General features: G+C 33.4%; 1 pseudogene; it reads left to right on the forward strand.

Moving 5' to 3' along the window:
- The first annotated feature begins 8,947 nt into the window (after window positions 1–8,947).
- On the forward strand, window positions 8,948–9,066 carry LOC123570138 (U2 spliceosomal RNA; annotated as a pseudogene).
- Window positions 9,067–15,319: the final 6,253 nt, after the last annotated feature.

Below are 15,319 nucleotides of genomic sequence, written 5' to 3' on the forward strand. Positions count from 1 at the left end.
TAAATTATTCAAACTACAGACTATTTTTACCAAAAATATGAAAAAATGTATACACATTCACTCATACTCACACACAGATTTGAAGCTATAAAGCAATGCATATTTGGTATGAAGTGGATTCTTGTTCTTTTATTATGAAAATAATGTAGCAAACTATCTGCATTCTGATCTAGTGTTTAACTGATATATATGTTTTTAATTTTACTTTCTTTTTTTTTTTTTTTTTTTTTTGAGACAGTCTCGCCCTGTCTCCCAAGCTGGAGTGCAATGGTGCGATAACGGCTCACTGCAACCTCTGCCTCCCTGGTTCAAGCAATTCTCCTGCCCCAGCCTCCTGAGTAGCTGGGGCTACAGGTGCGCACCACCATGTACAGCTAATTTTTTGTATCTTTCATAGAGATGGGGTTTCACTATGCTGGCCAGGCTGGTCTCGAACTCCTGACCTCATGATCCACCCACCTCAGCCTCCCAAAGTGCTGGGATTACACACATGAGTCACCAAGTCTGGCCTATCTTATTTTCAATCAAGAGAAATTTTTGTAATAAAATATTCTTACTCTTTAAAATAAATATATTAATCTTTAACTCTTTAAAGATCTCATTCTTTAAAATAAAGACACTGTATATAGTATTATTTGATGTAGACATAAATAAATATTTTTTCCACTGGGCTTAACATGTTACTTTGATGGATTTGAATATTACTTTTGTGTTACATCTTAAAATGAATAATAGAAGAATAGATGTGTCGATTGATAGAACTTTTATTAGATGGCATTATTTTTATATTCTGAAAGATATTAATTTAATTATTTAATTTAAACTTGAAATGACATTTAAATAAGTATTCTGTATTCATACTGACTAACCCAGATGCTAATCATATGTATATTATTATTGGTTATTGAAAGCCATTGTCAATTTAATTTATCATATATTTATTGAGATTGTATTATATGGCAATCACTTGCTAGCCAATGAGGATACAATGAATAACAAGATATGAATCCAAAACATGTCTACAATTTATTCACAATTTTCAGCATTTAGTTTCACCTGATTAAGTTTTAAGTGTAAATAAACACAAATAAACTATATTGACTTATCTAGTTTTTCACAGACTATTTGGATTAGGAATAAAGAACAAAACAGTATTTGCTTCATAGGAACACAGTTATCATAGAGGAGTGCACTATAAACGGTAAGCCAATTTATCATTTATCTACACTTCCCTGTTGGATAGAGGTATGCTAGATATATACTCAGTAATGCAATTCATTCTTGAGAATGTCTTATAAACAAAGAGCAGCATGCACTGGGTTCTTAGAATGAGTTTATATTTCAGATAATAAGTAGTCTTAAACATAAAATGGATTTGACATCAGAAAGCCCAAATTATTTTTGAAATAAACAGTAAAATCTATTTTATTCATTTGTAGTAAATTTCCTAGAAAAACTGTGATCATTACTCAAGTACAGATTAAAAATTACTCAGAATAAAAATTTAAATATTCTTAGATTTATCTACTTAGTTTTCACATGAATACTGCAGAATCCAGCCCAATTTACACTCATTCTCTTTGGGCATTCTTACAAAAATAAAATCAAACACACTTCTCAATTTCGTATTTGCAACTAATATCAGTAGGCTGGGAGAGGTCCCCAAATGCCAGTACGACCTCGACCCCAGTCATTGTCCAGGGTCTTGACACCATCACTAAGAAGGAAATCAAGGATGAGTTCAAAAATAGTGAAAGTATGGAGATTTATTGCAAAGGGAAATGTACACACTCAAGAAAAGAGTATGAGTAGCAGCGGAGCTGCTACATTTCTGGTGTGTGTGTGTGTGTATTTATTTTTTATTTTATTTTATTTCATTTTTTTACCAAGCTATGAAATATTTATGAAGACTCCTGAGAAAAAGACAGAGAGTTCTCAGACCTGTGGTGTCATTCATTTTTACGTCAAATATGGATCTTCCTGGAACTGTTATGGTGCTGGTTGGTGTGTGATTTAGTATTAATGAGTATATAATGAAGTCCGAGGAGCAGCCTAGGATAAATCTGGCAGCATGTTGGGTCCAGTGGTCTTAGCCAGTTTGGCCCATGCCCTGGTTTTTCAGGGTCTTAACCAGCTCCTAGTTTATGTGACTAAGTCAACAGTTACCTTTTGTCGGTCATGTGAAACTGCTGCTTGGAATTTCCTATTCTGCAACCACCCTGTATTATTCCTGTCTCACAGTGACTTGTGATTTAACTACCTGGGGTGAGGCCAAACTTCACAGGTTAAGGGTACAGTGCTCTACAGGACTGTTCTCGCTGCAGACACTAGCCACAAACTTGGGGGTTCCTAGGGTCATCTTCACTTCTACCAAGGTCAGAGGTTCCCACTGGTCTCAGGTTTCATAATTCACTAGGATGACTCACAGAGCTCAGGCAAGTTCTATATTTTGATTATAATTTTATTGTCACAGAAAGGATACTGTGACTGATTCACTGATAAAATTCAGTAAATCTAGATCCCACACTATGCAACCCTCCTTTTGGCTGATTCAGATTTCAGTTGAAATAGTTCAAAGTTTAAGGCTGACTGGGTTTTTAGATGGAATTGCTATAAGTTACACTATTGGATAATAAGAAATTTAGCTGGCCTTTCTCCGTAATCCTTAGGGGTAGCCTAGGATAATGAAATTTGGCTGGACTTTGTTCCCAGTTCCTTCAAAATAGCTTCTAAATCTTTGGAATTCCCTAATAGTTATGTCTTTGTTATTCATGTTGAGCCCTCGTAGTTTATGCTAATAAAGTGACTCATGATGGGCTCCTAGATAATATAGGCTAAGGAGGTATTTCAGTATGAAGGCTAGTGATGTCAGAAAGACTAACGACGTGATTAGAGGATTGGGAGCTCGAGTCACATGATATGAACCTAACCTCTGAAGGGGGGAAGAGGGACTAGGATTGAGTGCAATCTCATGGCCAGTGATATATTCAATCATGCCTATGTCATTACACTCCAGTAAAAGCTCTGGACACCAAAGCTTAGGGGAACTTTCCTGTTTGGCAATATTCTGTGCTAAATTTCTTATTATGCAATAGTATAACATATAGCAATTTCATCTAAAAACCCAATCAGCCTTAAACTTTGAACTATTTCTGTAATCCTTTTTAAAAATTTTTTTTAAATTTTTATTTATTTATTTATTTATTATACTTTATGTTCTAGAGTACATGTGCACACCATTCAGGTTTGTTACATATGTATACATGTGCCATGTTGGTGTGCTGCACCCATTAACTCATCATTTACATTAGGTATATCTCCTAATGCTATACCTCCCCCCTCCCCCCACCCCACAACAGGCCCCAGCATGTGATGTTCCCCTTCCTGTGTCCAAGTGTTCTCATTGTTCAGTTCCCACCTATGAGTGAGAACATGCAGGGTTTGGTTTTCTGTTCTTGTGATAGTTTGCTGAGAATGATGGTTTCCAGCTTCATCCATGTCCCTACAAAGGACATAAACTCATCCTTTTTTCTGGCTGCATAGTATTCCATGGTGTATATGTGCCACATTTTCTTAATCCAGTCTATCATTGATGGACATTTTGGTTGGTTCCAAGTCTTTGCTATTGTGAATAGTGCCGCAATAAACATACGTGTGTATGTGTCTTTATAGCAGCATGATTTATAATCCCTTGGGTATATACCCAGTAATGGGATGGCTGGGTCAAATGGTATTTCTAGTTCTAGATCCCTGAAGAATCGCCACACTGTCTTCCTCAATGGTTGAACTAGTTTTCAGTCCCACCAGTAGTGTAAAAGTGTTCCTATTTCTCCACATCCTCTCCAGCACCTGTTGTTTCCTGTCTTTTTAATGATCACCATTCTAACTGGTGTGAGACAGTATCTCATTGTGGTTTTGATTTGCATTTCTCTGATGGCTAGTGGTAATGAGCATTTTTTCATGTGTCTGTTGGCTGCATAAAAAAAAATCTAGGCAATACCATTTAGGACATAGGCATGGGCAAGGACTTCACGTCTAAAACACAAAAAACAATAGCAACAAAAGCCAAAATTGACAAATAGGATCTAATTAAACTAAAGAGCTTCTGCACAGCAAAAGAAACTACCATCAGAGTGAATACGCAACCTACATAATGGGAGAAAACTTTTGCAATCTACTCATCTGATAAAGGGCTAATATCCAGAACCTACAAAGAACTCAAACAAATTTACAAGAAAAAAACAAACTACCCCATCAAAAAGTGGGCAAAGGATATGAACAGACAATTCTCAAAAGAAGGTATTTCTGTAATCTTTAAATTATTTCTTTAACTGTTTTTAGGATCCTACTGATTTCCCCACCGCCACCTATCCTGGCAATTTCCCTTGATTATTTCTCTGTACATGACTTCTCTGCCTGCAAATTACTTTCCATACCCATCATATTAGCTGCTTAGGTCCTTCCTACCTAAGTCCTTGCTGAGCATCATAGCCTTATAATTTATTCTTTTTTTTATTATTCTCCCTTGAAACAACCAAGTTCTCTGCTGCCAGAAGGAAATGTTCTTGTCTCCTAGAAAATCATCAGTACCTACTTATTGACCCATTATATGCCAGATTTCTTTTTCTGATTTTGGAAGTTCTTATTTAGTCCATTAATAGAACCTTCCAAATATACTTATCACTCCACAACTTCATCCTCTACATGTTATTAATATCATGTAGACAATTGTCTTGCCTTAAAATTAATTCAATATTTATATATTTTCCATTATACTTAGTGTCTGAAGTTTATGTATTTTGTCTTATTTATCTTTTCATTCACCTTGAGTTTTAGTAAGTTTACATGGCTATGCTATGTATGTGTCTAGATTAGTGTCTGACATATGGTAACCTTTATTATGTATAGGTATCTTCGGTTACCTAATTCTCAAAACTCAAAGATCAAATGTATCTGGTCTTTTAAATTCACTAGATGGGAGCATTTGCCAAGTCTCACCACAATACAGGATCTCTAAACTTAAAGATTTTAGATACTAAAAAGCCAGACATGATAAATGTCAAATCAATCTACAACTTTAGCTAAAACATAAATGCATATCCTTTTTCCCCATATATATAGCTCTGTATATAAATAATTCACCTAATATAGCTCAAATTTTTTGACTATTGAAAATAAATCTTCCCCTCAGACAGTGCCTACTTTCATCACTTAGCTCATCTACCTCCTAGCCAAGGATCTCTGAGTGGTATTTATTCCTCCTCTCTTTCTCTTACGATGCAACTCTGTAATCCGTACATTAAATGATAGTTACTTAGTCCCACAAAGCCCATATATAGTCATAAGGCTCAGGACATGAAACTCCAAACTATGGCACCTTGACATATGAGAAAATAGCAGAAACAGGAAGGTCTCTCCCACGTTTCACTGAAGCAGGTCATAAAACCTAGGAAGGTCACTCTCTAACCTTCTCCCACTCTCCTCCCCTAAAACAGATGAGAAGACTTTCACTAGAGACATACCCTCCCTATGCCTGGAAGAAAGGAGTATTCTTATCTCTGAAGACATTGGGACACACAGTAATAGCTGAAAAACAGGCCTTGCTAACTTGCCTCCAGTTTATTATTAGATGATACATTTTTATCCAATCATATTTCTCCATCACTACCCACTTCTCCATCAAAACTAGCCTTAAAAATGCATGGGTTTACATATTTTTTTAGTCTTCATTTCCACAGTTCCCTTGTCACACAAAAACTGTATTAAATAAATTTATATGTTTTTCTCTTGTCCATTTGTCTTTTGTTATAGGGGCCAAACATAAACCTGTAGAAATTGCAATTTTTGTTATTGGTCATGAGAGTTTGCTGTCTTTTGTTTTATTTATTTATTTATTTATTTATTTATTTATTTATTTATTTATATTTAGAGATGGAGGCTCTCTCTGTTGCCCAGGCTGGAGTGCAGTGGTGCCATCATGGCTCACTGCAACCTCCGCCTCCCAGGTTGAAGCAATTCTCCTGCCTCAGCCTCCCAAGTAGTTGGCATTACAGGTGCCCACCACCACATCCGGCTAATTTTTGCATTTTTAGTAGAGACGGGGTTTCACCACGTTGGCCAGGCTGGTCTTGAACTCCTGAACTCAAGAGTTCCACCTCGGCCTCCCAAAGTGCTGGGACTACAGGTGTGAGCTGACATTTGCTGTCTTTTGTGTTTCTCTTCTACTACCCTCCTTTACTTCTCTGTCCTTTTGTCTTTATTTAGCATCTAACCCAGTCAATGTATTTTAACTAGTTTGTCTATGGACTACATTAAAATAATCTCAAAATTTTTCATTGACATTTAACATTGGGTTCTATGGTACAAGCAGACATTCCAGTTAAATATCTAGATTCTACTCATGATACTTTCACTAGTGCATTGGTATTTCCTTTTTATTGATTGTTATGGTTAGCCACCTCACTGACACGGATCTTTGTGTTGTTGATTGATCCATTAAAAAGAGGAACCCCAAACTGTTATGTAGTCTGTGATGAAGAAGTACCTCTCATCCCCACCGAAATGGTAAAGTCCATGAAACTGCAACACCACCACCCAATATCAGGACAGAATAAACCAACAGAAAACAAAAACCTCAAGAAAGTTATCTGAAATAGGGTGGTCTTTCCCTAACCAATGTATTTGAGAAAAGCCCCTAAGAAATTTTGCTGATATTTATGAGTCCTTGTATGAGTAGCTCTTAATATATCAAAACCATAAATCTGCCTTCATGGATTACTAGATTACTTTCTTTATTGTACACCAAAGATTTTTTTGACACCATATAATTTAGCATTTATTCTTAACATATACATGAACAACTCCATGATTCATATTACAAAAAAACACTTCTAAGAAAAAAAACTTAAACAATGTAAAACCAGTACTAGCTTCTTAAGCTAGAAGGTTCAATTCACTTCCTCTAACTAGTGAAATCACGTGGACAATTTATCCCTATCTGGACTCAATTCTTCCTTTTAAATCACACATTTTTCTTAAATTGTTTGCAATTTAAATTAGGAAATCTCTGCAGCTCTTATGGGATGAAAGACTTCTACAAATCTTTAATTTGGAATTGCCTCTTTAAGATTTTTTTTATCTAAACCAAGTCTGAGTCTATAAGACTACACACAGTAGAGGAGCTTTCAGGAAGGCAAATAGTTTTCTATTTCAAAGAATCCACTTGGGTGGTAACATTCAGTTAAGACAAGAACAGAATTGTCACTCGAAAAATAATTTTCTTCAGTTGCCAAGAAAACTTCGCTGGATTTTGGACCCAGAAAAACTTCAGGTCCTCAGAAATATCTCTTCTGTTATTGTCATAGTCTCTTACCTGATAAATACCAAAGCTTTCACATAGGAGACCTGATGAAGTTGTAAATTTTCTGTATCCTTTAGTATTTAGAATTTTTGCATCCTTTAGATATAAATTGATGCAGGTACAGTATTTACCTACCTACAATATTAGAGCACTGAAAATGAAAATCCTCTGTGGTTTCTACTATTCCTTATGTTAAGAATTTTGTGATTTAAGTTTATTATTTCTTTTATTTATGGTTATTCAACCACCTCATCCACAGATACGTAATTCTTGATGGATTCTCAAAGCTTTGCCTTCAGTGGAGAATTTACTACAGGTTACTCTAAGAAATAATATCATTAGTCATCGTGCTATTGCATACCAAGTGTGCAATATTCCAGAATTTGATTCTTAGCTGGTTTGCATTTGCCTTCAGCCCCAATTGGATCAAGGATTCATTTTCTAATTTTAACATATTTATCCGAACCTCTTTAATAATAAAATATCCTGACTAATCAGGTTTCTTGTTTCTAAATAGAAACTCTACTTAATTATAGAAAACATTTATTAGAAGGGGACTGGACCTCACAGGATTTATTGGAACACTAGAAAATTAAGCTAAAGAATTAGAAAGGATAAGGAAATGCTATGTACTAAGATGTATATCCAAAATACCTTATGATTAAGATGAGGTTATCTGTCTATTCCCTCTGCTTCTGACCTCAAAAGTGCTGACACCACTTGACACAGTATCATTTCAATAAAAATAGTGTTTAAGTAGCTTTCTGGTTTGAAAGATTTCTATAATATCTCTCATTGTTCCACTTCTTATGGCATTAATAAGCTTAACATAAGAGCAAAAGAAGGGATAATACATTGAAGGGGAAAAGACTAGTTTCATAAATGTTACCCATTGCTTAATTTCATTAAATGATGAAGTTTTATGAAAAAAATTAAGGAAAATATCTTAAAAGCTATTTGAAGTAGAAACACAATCATTTGAATGCAAGTTAGTTAAATACTAAAATCTCCATGTATTCCCTCTTCTATATTTAGGAGGTACTTAGAGGGCTAGCTGATTTGATGTTTAAATACTTCTTAAACCTCTTATCTAACTGCCTTGAGGAAAGTTCTAGTGCTAGTATATTTAATATGGCATGCTTTTCAATATTTCACTAGAATCACCTAAAACTCCAGAGAACTCATATTCTTTATGAGTCTCATAAACGGTGTCATTTTTAAGAGCACAATTTCAAAAGGCACATATGAGAATATAGTGATATGACAAAATCTGTCTAGGATATTCAAACAGACACCTAAATCTCCAAGGGGCTGGGTAGAGGTCAACATTTATACAATATTTATAATGAAGAGCCCAAGAAACATCTTTTCACTATTACATTTCATGTTCATCACTACATTACACATCATGAAGCTGACACTTTTACTGGCTGAGGCATTACCACTTCAAAATCAAATTAGAAATCAAAAGCTTTTCTTCCCCACTTTGGTTTGAAAAAAGAGTACCCTATAAAGACTATCAAATATCAAACAAGTATATTTCAAGTTATGTGCCGCTTTTTTTTTCTTAGAAATTATTCAATATTTATCGCTTCTCGGCCTTTTGGCTAAGATCAAGTGTAGAAATTATTCAATATTCAGTGACATAAATTCCCTGAAAAATTCAGTGATAATTAGCTACTGTTAAACTTATACACACAACTCTTGGACAAATCTTGTTATCGCAAAGCAAAGAAATGTTGTTAGCATAACAATAGTGTTGGTCCATCATCACTCATTTCCTAATGGCAGATTCAGCCATTTTTACTCTTCTAAGTAATGATATATAGAATGACGGAAGAAATGCAGAACATAGGAGGAACTGCTTGCTTTTTTTTTTTTTTTTTAAAGTAAAGCTCCCTTAAAGCCAGAAGACCCAATTGCATCTTAGTCAGTCAACTGATTAAATCAATGTACATGAACGTTCTTTGTAAGGCTTAGGGTGTAAGTGGCTTGTAGATGTGTTGTGGGATACCTACATCCGTGCATGTGCAAAAGTGCACAGAAAATCATGATGGTGAAGTAGAAACTGCACTTTTTTAGGAGTCAAAAGATGTACATTTAAACTCTAACTTCACTAAGTTTTCATCTTCCCCTCATGATCAAGACATGATAACCTTCCACATATGTGTACATTAGTTTCTTAATTATACAATGCAAATTATACCTATTTCATGAAAACAAGTTGAAAACTAGGTATTGCTCAAAAGAAATTTATTGTTTGGGAAGAAGTTGTGTTAAAGTTGTATGAAAATTCTGAAATTGAAATCCATTTAAATTCCATGTTATAAATAAATAAAAGAAACAATGTACATCTCCTAGTATAATCTTTAGCACATAGGAGATACCCCATAAATGTAATTCATTTTCCTCTTTCATTTGTCTCTACATACAAATCTCAATCTCACAGAAATTGGGTTTCATTAATTTTTATTGGGTTTCATTAAATGAAACTCACATAGTTACTATAAGAATTAAAATTTAAAAATAAAATTAAACTCTAAATTCTAATGATTTCTGAAAAGTGAGATATTATTATTATTGAAATTAAAGTCAAGAAATACTTGTGGAAAAATGGAAACACAGGCCTGTCCTTAACATCAAAGAATCAAGCAAAATTTTCACAATCAATGTTGTCAGACTCTGGAAGATGACCAAAGGCTACAGCAACCAAGTTAAAGTCTGTCTGGGGCTGGGTTGAGGGGAGAATAGGGAGTGAGTGGTTCATGGATATGAGGTTTCCTTTTGGAGTGTTGAAAATATTGTGGAACAACATTGTGAATACACTACATTCTACTGATTCATACACTTTAAAATTGTATGGAAATATGGTAATATGGAAAACTTTGTTTTATGTATTTTATCATAAAAAGACACAATATAAATCAAATATAAATAACCCAACATATATTAAATAAATTAAATTCTGACTTAAAATCCAAATCTCAACTTTTTCCTGGTAAATTTTATTAAATATTTAAAGAAATTAAACAAAAATATTAAACAAGTTTCTCAGACAACATGGAGTAGGGAAATATTCTAACTTGTTTTAAGATGTCAACTTAATCCTCATAGTGATCATTGATATAGCAATACAAAAGATATTATATACTAACATTCTTCATGAATGTAGATCTAAAAAATGAGAAAATATTGTGAAAATAAATACAACAATATATGCAAAGAATAATACATTATGACCAAGTTGGTGTTATCTTGAGATTATGAGGTTAGCTTAATATTTTTAAATCATTCAATGAAGATCTTCATGTTAACAAAATACAAGAGAAAAAAACATTTAATAACTTATATAATTGCAGAGAGAGGCATATGGAAATACCCAACATTCGTCATGAAAATAAGGCTGTAACGTAGGCAACTTTAATGTATGATCTCAAAATATAGCAGTGAGTTTACACTCAGCGGTCAAAAAGGCAGGAAAATGTCAGAAAGTAGCCACTGACTGCCAGAATGAATGGGGGCTGTATTAGTTTGTTTTCACACTGTTGATAAAGACACACCTGAGACTGGGAAGAAAAAGAGGTTTAATTGGACTTACAGTTACACATGGCTGGGGAGACCTCAGAAACATGGCGGGAGGTGAAAGCCACTTCTTACATGGTGGCAGCAAGAGAAAAATGAGGAAGAAGCAAAAGCAGAAACCCCTGATAAGCCCATCAGATCTTGTCAGACTTATTTACTATCACGAGAATAGCACAGGAAAGATCAGCCCCCATGATTCAATTAACTCCCCCTGGGTCCCTCCCACAACACGTGGAAATTCTGGAGATACTATTCAAGTTGAGATTTGGGTGGAAATACAGCCAAATCATAAAGGGGCTATCACTATTATATAAAACATCTTCTGAGAAATAAATCCTGGCTCCGTATCTCTGTCTTTCGACACAAACATTAGAAGCATGTTACCTTATACAGAACAGCCAAATAAAATGAACAGCATAACAACCAGCAGCATTTGAGAAGAATATCATAAAGGAAGTGGCCACATGCGAAAACTACAAGTCAAAGCTGAAAAAAATAAATTAAAGATTACTTAAAAACATTCTAATTACTGTCTTATGCAATGCAATTTTTTTTCTAATTACTGTCTTATACAATGCAATTTGTCAAAATGCTTCTGAAATGTTTTTGATTTATTACTTCTTTATATAAAATATGAATTTATATAAAAATAAATTTAATTTGTTTTTCTAATGCATATTAGGATTAATTTGAAAATATATGAATTGTGATATCTCAGAGAGTACTGATCAAATAGGTAATAACATTATACTTTATGTTAAATGCAATTTATTATAATGAAACATTAATTTGTTAAACAGAACTCAAAGTCCACAAAGTGACTATGAAGAAAAATTAACTTTGATTAGTTCATCTATGTTTTCTAAAAAATAATATCCAGTTAATATACAGGTTAAACTAAAAAAATTGAAACATTTCAGTAATATAACACAGAACAATTTTTAATAGAATTGCAACTATTGAGTCAGACTTTCTAAGGATTATTCTGCAGGCTAAAATAACAAAATAAAAGACTGCTCCAAGTATGAAATAATTACAAATTTCTGTACTATAAAACACATTATGAACAAATTTACAAGGTAAATGTGTACATGTATATACACACACATTCACACACATTCATATATATATTTAATTTGTATATAATTTATATAAATTGTATATTTTTTATATATATATATATGGGAGGAGGTGTGATGCTTACTTCTTAAAACAAGTTGAGCTCTCTTATCTCTAGTTTTAGTCTCAGAAAAAAAATGCGGTGAATATATTAGGTTGGTGCAAAAGTAATTGTGGTTTTTGCCATTTTTGCAACCTCCTAATATATATTCAGTCATAATATATTCAGTACATACAACACATATGTATTGCACATGTTATATATTATAATGTTTATTGTGGTGTGTTATGTATTATAATGTATATTACTATATATAATGTAATAGATGTGTATACACACGTATATATATAGACATATACATTCATTGTTTCTTGCCTCTAGTTATGTTATTCTTACTATGCATCATGACGTTAAAATACAATATTTTCTTTCACTTTATGATAATTGAATATGATAACTTTAAAATCACTTTTTAAATAAAATACATTTCAATATATATAGATTCTTTGGGGTCAATTACATTGTCAAAGATTGGTAAACAATCCATTGTCTTTATATCAAGTTGAGCCATAACTCCCTAATCTGTCTGGTAAATGCCAGTGATTCAGAGTAACAGTTTTTAGTGAAAAAATGCTATAAATACTATTTGTAATTTCATTAATGTTGCCTTTCTCATTTTAAAATTTATTTTTTCAAACGTTTTTTCTATTAGAAGCCAGGCTGGTCTTAAACTCAAAATCCAAGTATTTTTTTCCAAAATCAAGTACTTATCCTCTGATTTTAACCTATTAACTCTACAAATCCACCATTTGAGCTTTGGATTATTAGCAGATAAGTTGTCTTTCCACATTGTCATTCTAAAGAAATTAGTCTGTTTATTTTTAGATTTTATGTCTCCCATATGGTGAGATTATATTCAATTTTTCCTACAAAAGTAATGAGAATATCCCCAAAATGCAAAGTTGTGATAACTCTGCTAAGTTTTAAGGATATTGCATGTCTGAAGACATTGACTATATCCCTAATCTTAAACCAGTAAATCTTTAATGTGCTTAGGTAGAGGGCCAGCTGCATATGAATTATTTGCAACCATTATTAACTCATCATCAAAAGAAGGGTGAAGAGAAATAAGTTTTCTTTCTTAATAACCAAGACCTGCTCTGACTGTGTTTCCCGCCGATAAAAATGTAGCATCACATTTTCAGGGTAATACAGACATAGAATTAAATGTTATCATCCAATAGCACACGGCACTGATAAACCAGAAGAAAGTCTCCAGGATAGCTGAAAGATGCTAGGTTTAAAAATTTGTCAAAACTTATGTCCATGAGGATACTTTACATATTAAATAAATGGTGTATTGGCTAATATTGTAAGTCGTGGAAAAGAAATAAGTAAATGTTGATTGCTCCCCAATAAAACCAACATGTATACTTTCTGTTAATTGTAATTGTAAAGCATCTTTTACCTCTTTGAACATTACTTTATGCCTCTGTTCTTAACTGTCTGCAGGCTAGAAATCCAGTGAATACAGTTAGCACGTATTGACCGTCATTATTCTGATAGACACTGACAGGATTTACATAGTTTTATTATATTTCATTTTCATGACCACCTTGTTAACCCCATTTGAAAGCTGAGGAAAAAGGTCAATAAAGCTTCAGTCGTCTGAAGCCTTGAGGTTCATAATTAGTAATAGGCCAGAATGTTGCTGAGGGGATAGCTACCTATTGCCTCCTTTGTTGAAATTTGGTAGTCAAAGCATTACATAATCACATAAGCCATTCAAAGCACTGAATAAGTATTTTCAAAGGCTCATCAGAAAGCCCGTAATGCCTCCATATGCTTTTCTGAGTATGTTATGTATGCCTCAGTATCAATACACTGTGAGAGCAGCATATGGTTCTTTGATGGAATGTAATGGAAAATGACAGGCTGTTTCAAGATGTTCCATCACCAATTTCATGAATAATGCATTAGAGTAACAGGTATAATCAGTGTCATTTAAGTCTTCAGCCTCCAGAGAGTCAACAGCAGCATGCAGAGGAACTAATGATCAGTTTTGATGTTTTAAATGTGTACTTTTTTAAAAATGTTATTCTTTATTGTTTGTTTTCCTTGGAAGCAAGGTTTTTGTAATGCAGAAAAAATAAAATGAAATATAACATGTTAATAATTAAAGTTAAAGATTTACACTCATTTTAATGTAAAAAATAAATAAAAATGTTTAAAGATAAATGTTTTTAAACATGTAAAAATTAATTAAAAATTATGTGAAAATTTATTGTAAGATTCACTAGAGAAATGTTTCACAATGAGTTATTGAAATAATTGTTAGAATCCTGAAGATACAATACTTTGTAACAATTATTAAGCTTTGCTACTAGAATAAACTCATATAAAATATAGTATTAACTCTAATTTTGTATTTATATCTATTTTCCCATTTATGGGTTTCACAAAACATCCTTCTTGAATCTGACAAAATTAGTACGATCATATATTTTAATAGAAGTGTAGATAATAATTTTAAACTGTAAACTTTGTTAATCTAAATTCCATTTCTAAAAGTGAGACAGATAACATGAACTTACCTCACAACAATCTAAGAAATAGCTAAAGCAATTCTGATAGTTACTGCACTTTTTGTTTTGTAATACTGACTGATTAATCAGAAGAAGGAGGGACTGAGTTTCTGTTTTATGAATAGGCATGCAAATTGTGACTCTAATCTCTTGGGATATGAATCACCATGTATTTTCATTTCTACGCTCCCTCACAGTGCTTACAACAAGGCTTTGCACATAATATGCTGTGCAGATATTCAGTTAAACCACATTAAATGTAATAGTAGATACATTTAGAAAGATAAAGGGAAGAAAAGTAGAAAATAAAGGGAATAAAGGTAGAAAATAAAGGGAAGAAGTCATACTTTCTGTGATGATTGATAGCTCACTCATTAGAATAGGTACTTTTAGCATTAACACATCTAAAAAGCAATATTTCCATACCCACTTTTCCAAGTGGTATATTTATTTTATTTATTTATTTAGAGACGGAGTCTGTCTCTTGACGCCCAGGATGGAGTGCAGTGGCACGACCTTGGCTCACTGCAACCTCCGCCTCCCAGGTTCAAGAGATTCTACTGCCTCAGCCTCCTGAGTAGCTGGGATTACAGCGCCCGCCACCACGCCCAGCTAATTTTTGTACTTTTAGTAGAGATGGGGTTTCACCATGTTGGCCAGGCTGGTCTCGAA

Source organism: Macaca fascicularis, chromosome 18 (assembly GCF_037993035.2).
Source record: "Macaca fascicularis isolate 582-1 chromosome 18, T2T-MFA8v1.1".
NCBI classification, from domain to species: domain Eukaryota; kingdom Metazoa; phylum Chordata; class Mammalia; order Primates; family Cercopithecidae; genus Macaca; species Macaca fascicularis.